Source organism: Muntiacus reevesi, chromosome 1, assembly GCF_963930625.1.
Source record: "Muntiacus reevesi chromosome 1, mMunRee1.1, whole genome shotgun sequence".
Classification (NCBI taxonomy): domain Eukaryota; kingdom Metazoa; phylum Chordata; class Mammalia; order Artiodactyla; family Cervidae; genus Muntiacus; species Muntiacus reevesi.
Window position 1 is genome coordinate 257,053,281 of NC_089249.1, and position 15,980 is coordinate 257,069,260.

A 15,980-nucleotide genomic window follows, 5' to 3' on the forward strand; every position below is an offset into this window, starting at 1 on the left:
ATTTACCCAGTGAGACAGTCAGGAGCAGCTGAGAAACTGAGGCTTGAAGAGAGGAAGTGACCAGATGAAGTCACACAACACAACAGACCCTTTCTAGTGTCTGGAAATCCTCCTGTTCTCAGTCTACTATCTCATTATATTATGGTTCATTATTTTCATTGCCAGGCCCCTCCCTCAACAACGTTTCACCTTCGTGAGATCTCAGTCAAACACAGATTTATTCTAAGGCAGGAGCCATTGGCCAGAAGGATTCTGCCCCATGGGTTGAAGTCAGCCAGGTGCACATCTATCGTGCAGGAGGCTGGAGTGGGGAGGGGAGATGAGAGGAAGATCCCAGACTGGCTCCGCCCCCAGGCAGCATCACTGTGTTAATCAGAGCACTTGTGATGCTAAGTGACAGAACCCTGACACGAAGCTAGAACTGGCAATCCAAAGGCATGACTGACTTCAGACACGGTCGGATCCAGGGGCTCAAAAGATGTCGTTGCCCCACCTCCACCTCTGCTTCCCATGAGAAGTGGCCTTATTCCCGAGTAGGCTTTCTCCACGTGTGGCAACAATGACTGCTAACAGCCCCAAACCTATAGCCTTGCAGCACCCATGGAAACAGCAAAGAGCCCTTCCTCTACCCACAGAAGACCTTGAATTGGCTCAAATCCCACCAGCACTTGGGGACCATAGATTTGCAGCAATATGGATGAAGCTAGAGATTATCATATTAAGTGAAGTAAGTCAGAGAGAGAAAGACAAACATCATATGACATCACATATATGTGGAATCTAATACCTGACACAAATGAGCAGAAATATGACACAGAAAAAGAAATATGAAACAGAAAAAGAATCAGGGACATCGAGAATAGATGGGTGGTTGCCAAGGAGAAGGGGGAGTGAGAGAGGGATGGATCGAGAGTTTAGGCTGAGCAGACGCAAACTGGTGTGTATATATTAATAGAATGGGCAAATAACAGTTCCTACTGCACAGAACAGGAAACTGTATTCAATACTCTGTGATGAACCATAATGGAAAAGAATATGAAAACACACGTATACATATATGTGTATATAACTAAGTCATTTTGCCTTGCATCAGTAAGTAACACAACATTGTAAACCAGCTATACTTCAACAGGAAAAATACAGAACTCTGGAGCCATAAAGAGTGGGGAAAGGTGGTTCCCCAGGAAAGATAAGTGCTTAGACAAAAACATGCTAGCTGCTGGTGTATCCACTGAAACCACGCCATTTGTCTATTCTGTCAACAAAGCGTCCCCACACATCTTAGGTGCTCGGTGGATGAGGTCAGGGGCTGGGGATCCAAGGATCAACACACAGCCATCTGGGAGCAGTCTGGTGGGGACCGCCAACCCACAAAACAACAATCACAATGCAACACAGAAGTGCTGGGGAGAGAACCATGCTGGGCATGATGGGAACATGGTGCGGGGAACAGTTAATTCAGCGCTGATGGGGATTTGGAAGAAAGGACATAGGAACTTCCTGGTGGTCCAGTGGCTAAGATTCTGCACTCCCAGTACAGGGGGCTCAAGTTCAATCCCTGGTCAGGGAACTAGATACCACATGCCGGAGCTAAGACCCAGCACAGACTAATAAGTAAATATCAAAAAGAAAGAAACACGTGCACGGGTACCACGTTGGGCAGATCTAGGTTGAAACTTAATGGGCAAACAGGTACCAAGCCCATCAGGTCTTTCTGCTAAGGTCCTTATCCACCTCCCCCACCACCTGCCACCGCCCACCGTGGGCCTTTCCAGTCCTCTGTGAAGGCAGGGAACCTCCTCCCAACACCAGCCTAGAGAATCTGTCACTGGGCAGAACTGGGGATGGGGAAGGGCTGGACATCCCTCCTGCGCCTTCACTTCCTCTCCCCCTCCCCCCACACACGGGGAGCCGGACCTCCCCTTAGTGTCTCTGCCGTGCCGCACGGGTCTCCTGCCAAGTACCACCAACACTCAGGGTCGGGCGGTCTGTCGTGGGGCTGAGCCACATCCCTGACCCCCGGGCACTAGACAGCTCCCCATGCCTAGGTGTGTGTGTGCCTAGCCGCGTCAGTCGTATCCGACTCTGCAACCCCATGGGCTGGAGCCCATCAGGCTTCTCTGTCCATGGGATTTCCCAGGCAAGAATACTGGAGTGGGTTGCCCTTTCATTTCCCAGAGGATCTTCCCAACCCAGGGATCAAACCTATTCTCTCATGTCTGCTGCATTAGCAGGTAGGTTCTATCCCATTAGAGCCCACCTGGGAAGCCTTGCCTAGTGGTGATGACCCCGAAACAACACCTCCAGACATGGCCTGCTGTCCTCTGGAGGTGGGGAGAAATGCCCTCCATTGAGAACCCCCTCCCTCATCTCCCCTCCACCCGACTCCAGCCCCCTGGTCAGGCAGGCTAGCTCCCGCTAAGCAGACACTTGTCAGTACTCACCCAAATCCATCCAGGGTGGGCTGCTTCTCCCGCACGCACCCCCTTGCTCTGCACGTTCCATCGTTCCCACGTTCTCACAGGTTACATGCATCCCCTGTGCAATGCAGGCCACCGCCCACGTGCTCTGTGTGACGCCTTGGCTCACTCCCAGGGTCCTGGTACCCGTGTGGTCCTCCCCACGCCTTGCAGAGTGTCACACACACATTCTTCCTCCGTGTGGCCCACACGGGAAATCAGGCCTGAGTGCACAGACCCATGCTCCTCTGAGCATACACCACGTGCCCCCCTGCACACAGGCAAACACACAATGTGTGTTGTGATTCAACAGACACACACACGCAGGTCATAGCACCTGGCACAGACCCTGGGCCTTCCACCCCATCACTCAAAACACGGTCTGCTGTGCACTTCTGGGCAGACTAAGTGAGACAAGCCTCTCCCTAAGCCGTCTTCTCGTTCTTCACGCCAGGGTCACTGGCATCAGGATGTCCGGTATACCCCCAGAGCTGAAAGAGTCAAGACACGCCAGACCTGTGGAGGTTCCCACAATAATAGGAAGGACAACAGCTTGGCAGACTCGTGCTCCTGAGAAAAACACCACCTCCTGCAAGCCGCCCTGGAAGCCTTACAGGTTGGCGCAGATGGACACTGACTCATATTCTCTCTAGAAATGCCACGGCACCATGCCCAGCCCCATCCGGAGAACACTGGAAATCATTAATCACCATCAGATGCCCCTTTTCAAGGGACTCCTGGAACAGGACAGGGGAGGAAGGAGGAAATACAACATTACCCAGTCATCTCAGGCCCCAGCATCCCACCGAGGTCCCAAAGGAGGGCCCTTGACCCTCTCCACTTGTCACATTCTCACTGGGATGGCTCTGACGTTCATCACTGGAATGGACCCCGGGAGCTGCGCCCAAACAGACCTGCCACCACTCCATCTGCAGTGTTCAGGTCGCTGCCTCCCTTTTAGCAGGGGGAGCAAGCGGGGCAGGGGAGGGCCTGGGAGCTGGGGCAGCCATCCATTCTCTCCTCCATACTTGGCTCATGAATTTAGCTACTGAGTAGTATCTCCTAGGTGGTGGATCCCAGAAGGAGAGACTCAGGGCGGAGACCAATCCTTAGTCCCAGAAGCCCTGGTGTGGAAAGACAGGAAGTGTGTGTGGCATCACTCTCAGCACAGATGTAGACTCTGTATACAGACGTACAGTGGGGTGGCCACTTCATGCTCCTCTTCTGACCTTGTAGGACGGGACATCTGACAGTCTGACATCTGACAGTCTCTACACTCGAGAAGGTGTACAGTGAAATGGTTTCTGGTACAAGCTTTGGAGTCAATGATTTGAGGTTGAACTCTGCTCTACTATGTACTTGTCCAAGCCTCAGACAAGCTCCCTGAGACCTAGCATCCTTCCCTGTGAAGTGGAGAAAATGATGCTGCATGCCTCCTGCAGGGATTATGAGACTCCACTGACACCCACTCTGTGTAAAGCACTTACACGGAGATGCCACCATCCCACGTGCTGGCTCTTGTTAAGCGCAGGATACAGAAGACAGCACTTAGCACCATCTCAACAATGCCCGCAGGACAGAGAACCTGGGCTCTGCCAAGGGCTCAGCTGACGGACCCGAAGGCAGAAGCATCACCCTGGAGGCCCCATTCCCCCTCTTCGTAACCCCCACCCCTGCTGGAAACCTCTGTGTCGTCCTGCTGGAGATCTGGCAGAGGGGAAACTGAGGACCAGCAGAGAAAGGAAGAGAGTCACGTTCAGAAGCTCGTCCTGTGGATGCGAAAGCCCCGGGGGAAACAGGGTGGAGACCAAGTCTAAGCCACTGCACACCCAGGCAGGCTCAGGCTGTCAGAGCAGAGGGAAGCAGGCCAGCTCTTCCAGGCCTCGCTTGTGGCCTCGGGGACCCCACCCCCAGCCCCTTCCCTCTGCTCCTGCACCAGGGAGGTGCTGGAACCCACTCCCGAGATGACTCGTCCTTCCCATCCCCATGTTCAGTGACACCACACTGGTAGTTTGGCAGGGGCCATAGAGGGGATAGCTACACCATGCATGTGAGCAAATTTCCACGAGACTGGGGTGGGTTGGGATGGTGGAATGCAAGAAAGGATAAAGGCATCAAAGAGCCATTCAGCAGGCCGCCTCCAGTGGCCAACTGGTTGGGATTCTGGGCTTTCGCTCCATGGCCCACCTTCAGTCCCTGGTTGGGGGACAGAGATCCCACAAGCCATGTGGCCGGGCCAAAAATGAAAAAGAGGGAGAGAGATTCAGAGGACAAACATGGATACCAAGGAGGAAGTGAGAGTGGGAGTCACTGGAAGATAGGACTGACACATATACACTATTGATACAGCTCCCCAGGTGACCACCTGCCAATGCCGGAGACGTAAGAGACGTGGGTTTGATCCCTGAGTCGGGAGGATCTCCTAGAGGAGGGCGTGGTAACCCACACCAGTATCCTTGCCTGGAGAATCCCGTGGTCAGAGGAACCTGGTGGGCTAAAGTCCACGGGGGTGCAGAGAGTCAGACACGACTGAATATAAAATAGATAACTAATGAGAATCTCCCGTACAGTACAGGGGATTCAGTGCTCTGTAGTGACCTAAATAGGAAGGAAATCCAAAAACGAGGAGGCCTATATACACATAGCTGATTCATTTTGCTGTACAGTAGAAACCCACTATTAATAACACGACCTTGTAAAGCAACTGTACACCAATAAAAATTAATTTTTAAAAACAGAAAAAAGAAATCCCTACCATTTACAACATGGAAAAAAAATGAGAGAGAGAGAATTGGGGAGAGAGCATCCCTAAAGGTGAAAGCTTTGTCTTTTGACTTCAAGGATACAGCACTTGGACACCCAAGGCGAAGAACTCAGGCCTGGCAACATTCTAAAACAAATCAACAATTAACTACTGATAACAACAGCGGTTGAAGCGGCACAAGGACATTTTCTGCGTTCTTCCACATTTTCAGGGTGTGTGCAACCAGTTGACAATGATACAGCCTGGACCGTGGTGCAGGCCACCTGCTGGTGCAGGTGAAGATCCCTGCCTTCAGCTTCCTGGCATTGGTTCTCCCCAGGCTGGGAACCTTGCCTGCAGAAGCCTCACGAACCCCTTCTCTGAAGGAAGCTGCGGGGCACAAGGTCACACCATCCCCTACTCCGGTGGGGAGTTCACATCCAGGGACCAGTCCACCCCAAGCTTCAAAGGCCTGGCTGCTCCCCTGGGTGAGCAGCATCCCTGAAGAGTTATCCCAGCTCCAGAGCTCCAACGGGATTGGCCCAGGCCACGGCTCCTACGGCACTGCAGCCCAACTTCCCCCTCCCTCCCTCCCAGGTGTTGTTCCTGACATGCTAAGAAGCCTCCTGCACTCAAATCTTCAGCCCAGAATCTTCTCCCAGGGAACTCATCCTAAAATACGCCCTACCCATCTCCCTGTAAAGAGACCACTGCCCAGGAAAGCTAATGCTCAACCCCAGGTGGTTCTTTGCAGTGAGGACTTGTGCATGGCCATCCCACAAGTGCAAGGGGTCCCCAGGTGCCACTAATGGTAAAGAACCTGCCTACCGATGCAGGAGACATAAGAGATGAGGGTTCGACCCCTGGGTTGGGAAGATTCCCTGGAGGAGGGCATGGCAGCCCACTCCAGTGTTCTTGCCTGGAGAATCCTATGGACAGAAGACCCTGGCGGGCTACAGTCCACAGGCTCGCAAAAAGTCGGACATGATTGAAGCGACTTAGCAGGCACGCACGTGGAGATGCCAGGGACCTGTAGAGCCGATGTAGGGGCTTCCTTGGAAGAGGTGCCTCACAGTGTATTTTGCTGGGGGGTGGGGTGGGAGAAGTAGGGGGAGGAGCATGATGGAGTGTGTTTGTGTGTGTGTGTGTGTGTGTGTGTGTGTGTGTGCGTGTGCGCACGCGCGTGCCTCTTCTGCTGTTTGTTTTCCACCCCTGTTGAAGGGCAAGGCAAGAGGCGGGGAGGCAAAAGAATGCCACCTGCAAAAAAAAAAAAAAAAAAAAAGAATGCCACCTGCTTGCTGAGTTTAGCAACACCCAGGACCTCTGAGACAACAGCCACCTGCTCTGCTAACTACACAACACATCTGAGTGTGCAGAAACACACGCCCTCTCTACCTGCAGGCGCAAAACGCATGCAGCCCCAGACACACAGCCCGCCTTCCCAGGCCTGGTTCTTCAGTGGCAATGGAGAGAACTCAGCCCATCTCACCTCGAGTGCAAGGGGTGAAGTTGAAGATCAGGCTCTGGGATCAGCTCCTGGTCACAGGTAAATCCCAGCCTCTAGCACATGTCACTCGCTCCCACATGAGTCCATTTATTCATTTCCCCCAAAGACGCACTGCACTTACTGTTTGCCATCTTTGCCGGCTCAGAAGCTCCCTGAGTGAGGCGAGCCTCAGCTCACTCTCCACAAGAGGATGCTACACAGATGGGGAGTCTCCTCACCACCTGGAACAAGGGAGCTCCTGGCCTCCCTGCCAACCAGAGGGCTCTACTGAGCAAACTCCAGGCAGTGGACCACGTCCATGCTGGTGGCTCCACACAGAGGCAGAATTCACCTCCACCTTCCCCCACAATCCTCCTGCCCAATCCAGCGCTCAGTGAGAGCACATGCCTGAACCTTGCCCCTGGCGGGGGCAACCGTGTTACTCGTTAACTTGGTGATTGGAAATTGATTTCTTCTCTGAGCTGCTGAAGATGAGATGAGGAGGAAAACCTGTGGAGGGCCAGTCTTCTGGGTCCTTGTGCCCTTAGGGTAACAGTCATGCCATTCACCGTTCAGATGAATCTAGAACTTCACCAAGCACTCAGATAGATGCCAGATCTCATGTGCTGGGAGAATCTTCTGTATTCCCAGAGATGGGGGGTCTTATGTTAACACTAGCTACTGTGCAGACTGGAATTTAATGTCAGGCAGGCTTGGGTCTGATTCCTCCCCCTGCTTCTCTCACGCTCCCTCCCCCCCCCACCCAGCAGAACACACTGTGAGGCCCCTCTTCCAAGGAAGCCCCTACATTGGCTCTACAGGTCCCTGGCATCTCCATGTGCACGCCTGCTAAGTCGCTTCCATCGTGTCTGACCCTTTGTGACCCCCAGCCCCAGCTGGATGTGGGAAGTGCCAGCTCGGTGCCTGGTTCAGGATGCCCACACAATCCATGGCCACTGTCAGTACTATTGTTGCCAACCCCAGGGAAGCTCCTGTCTACGAGATGAGCCCCCTTGAAAGCTCTGTGTAGGGCAAACCCATCACCCACCTGCTCTTGGGCCATCCTCTGGCCCCTGACCCTCTGCCTTCAGAGCTGCCATATGTGAGGGCTTTCCTCTTCTGGGCTGGACCTTATGTTTGATCGCCATGAAATGAAAACATAAGATACTAAGAGACTGGGGCTGGGGAAAGCCCATGAATCCCTGTTAATTTCATGCAGGTGCGAATCTTCAACCTTCCAGGCAATTTCAGTCATTGAGCTGGATCATTTGGGACATCAGAGGGGCTGCAATGCACCAGCAGCCAAGCTCTTAAAGGGACATCCAGGGAGCTGTCCTGGAAGATGAGCCAGAGAGCATCTCCATCCTCCATAATCTACATATTAATTTTGTATCCTGTGTACATATGTATGTGCTAAGTCGCTTCAGTCATGTTGGACTCTTTGCAACCCTATGGACTGTAGCCCACCAGGCTCCTCTGTCCGTGGGATTCTCCAGGCAAGGATATTGGAGTGGGTTGCTATGCCCTCCTCCAGGGGGTTGTCCTGACCCACTGATCAAACTTGAGTCTATGTCTCCTCTGCTGGCAGACAGGTTCTTTATCCCTACAGATTCTTTACCCCTAGCATCACCTGGGAAGCCCCATCCTCCATATTCTGAATCAGGTGAGACATGGTGACCCATGGTCACATCCAATCTCAGGTTTCTTTTTCCTTATTTGAAATATGGTGAGGAAGTTTCTCCCCTAACTTTGTTTGTTTTCCTTTATAAAGACTTTACAATAAAAATGATAAGCTATGTGAAACCTATTTGGAGTTCAAGTCATTTGGCTCACCAGGAAATAGATGGCTGTTTGCCAGGCTTTTTGACTATAAAGTTGTCAAAGCCCAATGTGAGAAGTTCAAAGGGAGGAAGTGAACAGATCACCTTAGGCAACTCAATGCGCATCAGACACCCTAGTAGTGGTTTCTACTGCAGTTCAGCCAACACTTACAGAGGTGTCCTCCACGGCGGGGGCTTCCCGGGTGGCTCAGCGGTCAAGAATCTGACTGGCAAGAGGAGGCTTGGGTTCAGTCCCTGGGTCGGGAAGATACCCTGGAGAAGGGCATGGCAATCCATTCCCTGGAAAATCCCATGGACAGAGGAGCCTGGCAGACTACAAGTCATAGAATCACAGAGAGTCAAACATGACTTAACGGCTAAACAACAACAAAATTCCATGGCAATCACTGTACTGAGAATAGTTGAATAAAACATAAAATTTAGTACCTTTTTTCTATTATTTACTGATTTTTAACAATATTGCCACATTTTCATTCTCTTTATCCCTCCAAAATCCTCAGTTACTGAACCATTTGAAGTAAGCTGTAGACATCATGACACTTAACCCCTGAATGTTTCAACTTCTGTATCCTAAGAACAAGGGTTATTCTTCTACAATAACTACAATATTACCGTCATCCTGAGACCGTTAACACCAACATGATAATATTGTCTAAAATGCACTCTGTATTCCATTTCCCCAAGGGTCCCAGGAATGTTCTTTGTAGCTTTTTTTTTTTTTTTAAAGCAATCCAGGATATACTTGTGGATCATGCACTACACTTGGCTCCTTCCTAATGTTTTGATGGATGTAAAGAAAGAGTTAGAGCTGTCCAATAAAGACTTTTGAGAAGGAAACTTTAGACTTCAACTAAAAAGACAAATCTGTCCATAAGGACCCTTGGATGCTGCATAATTCTTGTTCTTCACCACAGATGGGCAGATTATTTCTTAGAGGGGCATATGGACTCCTAATTATTCCAACAGTTTAATGCCATCTGCTCGCTATGAGGAGGAAAAACTGTTCAAATGTGGTGTCGGGGAGTCTTAGGTCTTGATCAGGGTTTAGCCTGTGTTCTGTGACACAAGCCCATGTCAGTGTAGGCCTGTAGTAGGCACTGGAGAGGTGCCTGCTTGAAAAACAAGCCTGCCCTCACAGGGCTTCAGGTCTAGTTGAAAGTAACAGTGTTAGTCGCTCAGTTGTGTCCGATGATTCTCTGCGACTCCATGGACAGTAGCCCGCCAGGCTCCTCTGCCCATGGAATTCTCCAGGCAAGAATACTGGAGTGGGTAGCCATTCCCTTCTCCAGGGGATGTTCTCAACCCAGGGTTCCAATCTGGGTCTCCTGCATTGCAGGCAGATTCTTTACCATCTGAGCCACCAGGGAAGCCTCCCAGGTCTAACTGGGGAAGGGAAAAACAACGAGAGAGAGGGGGAAATGACGAGGCTGGATTTCTGGGTAAAGTAGATGAAGGAACACGTAACTCAAGCCTGGATGGTGGGGAAGAGGTCTCATCTAAGCCACAAGCTGAAGAAGGGGTGGGGGGTGATGAGGGCCCACCTAAACTGAGCCTTACAAGACATATTAAGGTACTTTGGATCTATCCTAAGACCAGTCAAGTGCCACTGAGGGGTGGGACACAACCAGATGTCCTGGTGCACTGTCAAGGATGATGAGCAAGTGGGCAGAGGAACCACAGCTGGGAAACTGTACCAGGAACAGGTGATGAGCGGCTGCAGTTAAGACAGTGGAAGTGGGGATGGACAGAGGGAAACAGACAGATTTTGCATTTTTTAAATTTTTTTTAAATTGAAATATAGTTAATTTATGATGCTGTGCTAGTTTCAGATATAGAGCAAAGTGATTCAGTTATATATATATTTTCTTCTTCAGATTCCTTTCCACTATAGGGTATTACAAAATATTGACTACCATTCCCTCTGTATTTAGTAGGTCCTTGTTGATTATCTTTTTTTTTTTTTTAATTTTATCAGAGTATAGTTGATTTACAGTGTTGTGTTAGTTTCAGGCATATAACAAAGTGATTCAGTTATACTTATACATATATTTATTCTTTTTTAGATTCTTTTCTCATATCACATGCATGCATGCATGTTCAGTTGTATCTGATTCTTTGTGACCCCTATGAACTGTAGCCCGCCAGGCTCCTCTGTCCATGGGATTATCCAGGCAGGCATACTGAAATGGATTGCCATTTCCTTCTCCAGGGGATCTTCCCCACCCAGGGATCAACCTGCATCTCTTGTGTCTTCTTTACCAGTAGAGCTATCTGGGAGAGATTATCTATTTAATATATTGTTGTTGTTCAGTTGCTAAGTTGTCTAACTCTTTGTAACCCCATGGACTGCAGTATGCCAGGCTCCTCTGTCCTCCAGTATCTACTGGCAGTTGCTCAAATTCATGTCCATTGAGTCAGTGATACTATCTAACCAATTCATCCTCTGCTACCCACTTCTCTTTTGGCCTTTAATCTTTCCCAGCATCAGGGTCTTTTCCAGTGAGTCAGCTCTTGGCATCAAGTGGCCTAAGTACTGGAGCTTCAGTTTCAGCAACAGTTCTTCTAATGAATATTCAGAGTTGATTTCCTTTAGGATCGACTGGTTTGATCTCCTTGCTGTCCAAGGGACCCTCAAGAGTCTTTTCTAGCATCCAAATTCGAAAGCATCAATTCTTTAGCACTCAGCCTTCTTTATGGTCCAACTCTCACATTTGTACATGACTACTGGAAAAACCAAAACTTTGACTATACGGATCTTTGTTGGTAAAGTGATGTCTCTGCTTTTTATTATGCTACCTAGGTTTGTCATAGCTTTCCTTCCAAGGAGCAAGAGTCTTTTCCTTTCATGTCTGCAGTCACCCTCTGCAGTGATTTTGGAGCCCAAGAAAATAAAATCTGTCACTTCTTCCACATTCTCCCCTTCTGTTTGCCATGAAGTGATGGCACCTGATGCCTTGATCTTAGTTTTTTAAATGCTGAGTTTTAAGCCAGCTTTTTCACTTTCCTCTTTCACCTTCATCAAGAGGCTCTTTAGATCCTCTTACTTTTCGCCATTAGAGTGGTATCATCTGCATATCTAAAGTTGTTTATATTTTTCCCCAGCAATCTTGATTTCAGCATGTGATTCATCCAGTCTAGCATTTCCCATGATGTACTCTGCATTTAAGTTAAATAAGCAGGGTGACAATATACAGCCTTGACGCACTCCTTTCCCAGTTTTCTGCTAGTCAGTTCTTCCATGTCCAGTTCTAACTGTTCCTTGTGGTCCTGCATACAGGTTGCTTAGGAGGCAGGTAAGGAGGTCTGATATTCTCATCTCTATAAGAATTTTCCACAGTTTGTTGTGATCCACACAGTCAAAGGCTTTAGCATAGTCAACGTGGCAGAAGTAGATGTTTTTCAGGAACTCCCTTGCTTTCTCCATGATCCAATGAATGTTGGCAATTTGATCTCTGGTTCTTCTGCCTCTTCGAAACCCAACTTGTATGTCTGGAAGTTCTCAGTTTATGTACTGCTGAAACCTAGGTTGAAGGATTTTGAGCATAACCTTGCTAGCATATGAAATGACTGCCGTTGTATGGTGGTTTGAATATTCTTTTTCATTGCCCTTCTTTGAGATTGAAATGAAAACGAGCCTTTTCCAGTCCTGTGGCCACTGTTGGGTTTTCCAAATCTTCTGACATATTGAGTGCAGCACTTTTAAGAGCATCATCTTTTAGGATTTGAAATAGTTCAACTGGAATTCCATCACCTCCACTAGCTTTGTTCCTAAATTTATAAATAGTAGTGTGTATATGTTGACCCCATACTCCAAATTTATCCCTCCCCACTCACCCCTACTATCCCCTCTGGTAACCATAAGTTCTTTTTCTATATCTATGTGTCTATTTCTGTTCTGTAAAAGAGTTCATTTTTATCATTTTTTTAAAATTCCACATATAAGTGACATGACATTTGTCTTTCTCTGTTTGACTTACTTCACTTGATATGATCATCTCTAGGTCTATCCACATTGCTGTGAATGGCAGTATTTCATTCTTCTTATGGCTGACTAATCTTCTATTGTGTATATATACCACTATACCACATCTTCTTTATCCATTCCTCTGTCAAAGGACACAGGTTGCTTCCATGACTTGGCTATAGTAAACAGTGCTTCTATGAACATTGGGGTGTATGTATCTTTTTGAATTAGATTTTTCTCCAGATATATACCTGGCAAAGGGATTGCAGAATCATTTTTTAGTAACTCTATTTTTAGTTTTTTAAGGAACTTCCATACTATTCTCTATAGTGGCTGCACCAATTTACATTCCCACCAAGAGTGTAGGAGGGTTTCCTTTTTTCCACACACTCTCCAGCATTTGTCATTTGTAGATATTTTGAAGTTGGCCATGCTGACTGATATGAGGTGATAACAGACAAATATTTTGGAGATAGGATCCAAATAGAATAGATAGAAAGTACATAGGAAGTAAAGAAAAGTAAGAAATCTAGGACAAGGCCTATTCTGTAATTCAAATGAAGTTTTGAAACAGGGGTGGGCAAATTAAAACCTGAGGGCCAGTGGCCTGTTTGGAAATAAAGTTTTATTGGCACACAGCCCCACCATTTGTTTACATATCATCTGAAGCTGCTTTCAGCTACAACAGAGGAAATGAGTCCTTATGACAGAGACTGACCATATGGCCTGCAAAGTCAAAATATGCATTATCTGGTTCTTTGCAGAAAAAGTTTGCATTCCCCTGCTTTATAAACATTGTGTTCCAGAGATGCCTCAGGAAGCAAAAAGATGTTTTAGTCAAATAAGTTTAGGCCATTCATATTCTATGTCATTTTCTTGATTATTTACCACAGATGTAGGTACACTGAGAGCTCCGAGAAGTCTCATAGTAAAGAAATCTCTTTATTAAAGTCAACATTTCCCAAATTCATTTGCTCCCAGACTATTTTTTAGTTTGACTCTGAAGAATGCACCTAGGGACACTTGCTTTAATAATTTATTTATTGTATTTTGGGCTGTGCTGGGTCTTTGTTCCTACGTGGCTTTTCTCTAGTTGCAGTGAGCAGGGCCTACCCCCTAGTTGCGATGTGCGGGCTTCTCATTGCAGTAGCTTCTCTTGGGAAGCACGGATTCTGGGCGCACACACTTCAGGAGTTGCGGCGCACAAGCTGAGTTGCTCCTCAGTCTGTGGGATCGTCCCAGACCCGGGATTAAACCCGTGTCTCCTGCATTGGCAGGTGGGTTCTTAATACTGAGTCACCAGGGGAAGCCCCTGGGGACAGGTGCTTTAGAAAGATGAGGAGGGGGACTTCCCCGGTGGTCCAGAGCTGAGACTCCAAGCTTCCAACACAGGGGCCCCAGGTCTGATCCCATCCTGGGTCAAGGAAATAGATCCCGCTTGTCACGATGAAAAGATCCTGCCTGTTGCAACTAAGACCCAGTACAGCCACATGAATAACTCAATAAAAATTTTTTAACATTAAAATAAATTTTAAAAAAGTAAGATGAGTAGCTACACTGAAATGGTAAAGACGAATGACAGTACCAGTCATGAGATCAGTTAAGAGACCATTAAAATGACAAGAATCAGATAAAAGAATCTGGACCAGGGCTCACATCAATAAGGAAGGAAGCGACATAAGGGAGACCATGAAGGCAGAGTCCTCAGTTTAGTATTAGATAGCTGTGAGGAACGTGAATGGCGATAAGGAGACAGAAAGTAGAGGAGGAACAGGAGGAAGAGATGCTGGCTTGAGAAAAAGTGAATTCCAGCTTAGATACACTGGGTTTTGTTGGCTCAGAGTAAACAATGAACTTCTGCTTCCAGGATTATGCAGTAGGCATACTTCTTCCATTCCTCCCACTAAGTAAAACCAAGACAAACTTTGGATGTTATATACAAAACCCAAGAAGACTCTGAAAGTGCAGAGAGGAAGGCAGATGGCTAGGGACCTCAGGATCTGATGAATGGTATGGTGGGGAGTTCTCTGGGCTTTCTTTTTGCTACATATCCCAGACTGGGTGCTGGAGAAATGGAAACCCACAAACACCAACAGTCCCAACAAAAGTAAGTTCAGCAAAAGCCTGCTCTCTCTAGCCAAGACCTAAAAAAGAGGTAGACTGGCAGACAAAAAACTTTCAGACAATAGCCACCCTACTCTAGCTAAATACCATGAGGGGAAAAAAATGTGGGCACACTTTCACTTACATAGGCAAAGGCTGAGGAGGGACCCTAAACTTTCACCCTCAAGAGACTGTGATGAGATTCCCGACATTGCCCTGGATGACGTTAGAGAAGGCCCGTGAGCAGTGTGGACCCCCCCACCTCCAGGTGTCAACAAGGCCCAAGTGGGTACCATGACTACCACCTCTACCTGGCAGTAACAAGGTACCCCTCCCCCCCATCCTTCATTCCCCTGCTGGAATGGTATCAGAACAAACCAACTAAAACCGGTTTGCAAAAGATTCAGAGTCTCAGGACATGTAAAAATATCCTGGTTTCAGTAAAAAATCATTCATCATACCAAGAACCAGGAAGACCTCAAATGGAGTGAAAAAAAAAAAAAAAAAGGTGGTCAATAGATCAACCCCCACCCCTAACAACAACAAAAAAGAGATTTAGAATTATCCAACAAAGAGTTTAGAGCAGCCATGATAAAAATGCTTCAATGAGTTACTTATCAACACACTTGACAAAAATGGAGAAACACCCTCAGCATGGAAACAGAAAATCTCAGCAAAGAAACAAATGACATAAAGGAGAACCAAATGGAAACATTTGAACTAAACAACTTATTACAACTGAAATGAAAAGCTCAGTGGCTGGGTTCAAGGGCAGAGTGGAGGGACTTCCCTGGTGGTCAGGAATCAAGATGGTTAAGAATCCATCTTGCAATGCAGGAGTCAAGGGCCTTTGATGGGAATCATCAAGCTACAGCTTCAAAAAGCTGATTTGTAAATGTCAAAGAAGATAACTGTCCCTCTACCCCAATCCTGTTCCAATTCACATCATGATATATAACAACGTCTAAAAGTAAAGACAGAGAAAGCGAAGTACCCAACCTTTACTAGGCTGTCTTCAATTCTTAGAGGCTTCTGCAGCTGAAGAGCATGGACTAGGGAGCAGGGACTCTGCTTAGCCTGAATCAGGATGTCAATGACGGTGCAGGAAGACACGTGATTGGGGTCAGAGAACCTTGGAAGGTTTTAGGGCAACCACCCACTAGCTCGAATCCCTCAAGAAAAACAACTTCCCATGGTTTACAGAGGAATAGAAACAGGATTCTTTCGATGTGTTGAACACACCAAATCTTTGCGTGCTTTCTATCTGCTGCTCCCTTAACCAGGAATGCACGTTCTTTGCCCATTTACATTGCCAGCTACATCAGTGTGAGTGTGTGCTAAGTGACTTCAGGTGTCTGACTCTGTGTGATCCCATGGGCTATTG

At 47.8% G+C, this 15,980-nt stretch overlaps 1 long non-coding RNA gene across 2 annotated transcripts in view; it reads right to left on the reverse strand.

Moving 5' to 3' along the window:
• LOC136156355 (uncharacterized) overlaps positions 1-7,016 on the reverse strand; it is a 63,390-nt gene extending 56,374 nt beyond the window's left edge. The window contains exon 1 of one of the 2 annotated variants that reach the window (XR_010660943.1): positions 6,831-7,016. This is a non-coding gene — a long non-coding RNA (uncharacterized lncRNA). Of the gene's footprint in view, positions 1-2,444; positions 3,021-6,830 lie in introns of those variants that run through there. The other variant, XR_010660944.1, reaches the window with a different exon arrangement.
• Between the last annotated feature and the right edge of the window lie 8,964 nt (positions 7,017-15,980).